The following is a 2,306-nucleotide window of genomic DNA, read 5'->3' on the forward strand; positions in this document are numbered from 1 at the left end:
CCACTTATACCCAGATTTTTTCCAGTAAATACCTTCAGCCTTTCCTATCTCTGTTTTCCATCCCTGGATTTAACTACCTGCGAAATGAAAACAGTATTTTCACATTCCCAACTGCAGATTTCCTACCACAGATCAAAAATATTGTAGAATCTGCAGATGCGAAGGGCTGACTGTAGTTAAGTTTGGAAGGAATCAAAATTTATAGGCTGATTCTCGACTACATGGTGTCAGTGCCCCTACGTCCCACATTGTCCATGGGGTCAGCTGTAGCAGTCAAAGGACTAATAGAGGGTTTACTGGTTGAGGCAAATGCTTTCCAGGGCAGAGGGAGCTTATTCCAGGGCTAGAATGAGTAAGAAGGAAGGAATATGAATACAAATATACAAAGGAAGAAGCCCGATTAAATTAAATTAATACGAAAACTGCACTGGCCAGGCTAATGAGACCATCCTTCCTTACGCTCTTCTGAGACGGAGACATCAGACTGCCATCCTTCATGTTCGCCCTGCTAGGGGAGTACAGGGCTGGGTGGGGTGGCTCTGCAAGAGGCCAGCAAGAGAGCATCGGCTATCTAACACTAGAGGGACAGAGGCTGCTAAGAGATAGAGGAAAGGCATGGAAATAGAAAGTGATATGAAAGACAAATTTGCTCTTTTCTCAAAGGTCAAAAGGGGGACATTTCCTCAACCAAGCTGGGCTGTGGTCTCATTTACTTAAGGTCCCTCCCTTCCTACCCAGTTGTCCTACCTGAAGGGTAAAGAGTCAAGGTCAGGAATTGTTTGATTGCAAGGAGCACATATCCACTCAAGTTTGCTCAAATAAAATGTGGGTTTTTTTGTTTTGTTTTTCTCTTAAAGCTAAATAGAAATCTCCCAGAATCCAAGTCACGGGCCTCACAGAAACCAGATCGTGTCAAGCAGGGAGGCATCCCCCAGGGACTGTGCGGCCTCATGCCTCTGCTCCTCCTTGCACGCGGCATCCATTTCCTGTCTGTACATTGGCTGACTTAGTGGGTCTCTTACTCCTGCTCCCCTGCAATTGGCAGCTTGCATGGGGCTTTGGGTTGCCACAGAGGTGACTTCGTCCTGACTCTACTTTAGCTACCGCATCAGTGTCTCTAATTAAGAAATTGAATTATTGATATTATTTAATTTTAGTTAATTTAAATGCACATAGCCACAAGTGGTTATTGATGACCTTATTGAACAACACAGAGAGTGGGAGAACAGCCAATGTGATTAAGAGTCCAGGACTTCATCTCACTCACTGTTGCCCAGTGTTTCTATACCTCAGTACTCTCACTTGCAAAGTGGAGAGAATAATAGTCCCTACCTCTGAGAACAGTTTCGAAGATAATCATGAGTAAACAGAAAGCACATAGAAAGTGCTTTAAATGTTCATAGCAACTTAGGTCTTTTGGAGATTTTGGCGTGGGTGGATAGCCTGAGTGACACCCACTTACTATGCCAGCACCACCGTTTGTTAAATTGTCACACTATGCTCACACCCGTGTGTATGATCTTCTTTAATCCTCACGTCATTGTTAGGAGGTAGGCATTATTATCATCTTCGTTTTACCCATAGAGAAACTGAGGTAGAGACAGGTCAGGACTCAACTCAGGACTGTCTGACTCCGCAGTCCCTGTTATTCCCTGAGTTCATCATGGATGAAGAGACACACAACCTGTGCCTAAAACAGCCGAGTTAAACTATGAATGCCTCCCACCCATTCTGAGCAAATTGAGTTGTTCAGTGTGTTGGAGACCTTTGGAACCAGGCTGAAAGAGGAATAATGTGTACCAAGAACAAAAGAACTAAAAAAAAAAAGAAGAAAAAAAGAAAACCCAGCCCTTTGGGGGGAATTTCCACAGGGCAAGGAAAGCCTTTATGATATGCTGTGACTCAGAGGCTCAGAGCTGACATAGCTTAGCAGTGAATCAATTCCTCTGATAACCAAGTTGAAGCCGTTTTATTAGTGGAGACTAAAACTCGAAATTATTACTATATATGTAAAGTATTAAAAATTTGATATTTGAATAGCAGAGTGAGTCTCCACCTCACCTCAGTTCTCTGCTTTATTACTTTCATTACCTTTTATATCCCAATAGCATAGCTTATATAATACAAAAAAGAAAAAAAATCCTTTCCTTTCTATCTCTTTCATTATTAAAAATTTTTAAATTTCCCTTTTGCTTACCTCTCCTCATTGTCACAATTCACTACCTGAGCAGCCCCTGCCTCTCTCCTCTCTTATATTGATGATGAGAGCTCACTAGCTATTAAATACTGCTCTAAGTGCTTCGCAT

At 42.3% G+C, this 2,306-nt stretch overlaps 1 protein-coding gene and 1 long non-coding RNA gene across 2 annotated transcripts in view; both read left to right on the top strand.

The window, feature by feature from the left end:
* LOC111740778 overlaps nucleotides 1-2,037 on the top strand; it is a 9,518-nt gene extending 7,481 nt beyond the window's left edge. The window contains exon 2 of the long non-coding RNA XR_002780741.1: nucleotides 858-2,037. This is a non-coding gene — a long non-coding RNA (uncharacterized LOC111740778). The remainder of the gene's footprint in view (nucleotides 1-857) is intronic.
* The window catches only part of MYOF (myoferlin), a 139,345-nt gene that overhangs the window by 7,825 nt on the left and 129,214 nt on the right, over nucleotides 1-2,306 (top strand). The window lies entirely within an intron of this gene.

Source organism: Pteropus vampyrus, unplaced genomic scaffold (genome assembly GCF_000151845.1).
Source record: "Pteropus vampyrus isolate Shadow unplaced genomic scaffold, Pvam_2.0 Scaffold68, whole genome shotgun sequence".
Classification (NCBI taxonomy): domain Eukaryota; kingdom Metazoa; phylum Chordata; class Mammalia; order Chiroptera; family Pteropodidae; genus Pteropus; species Pteropus vampyrus.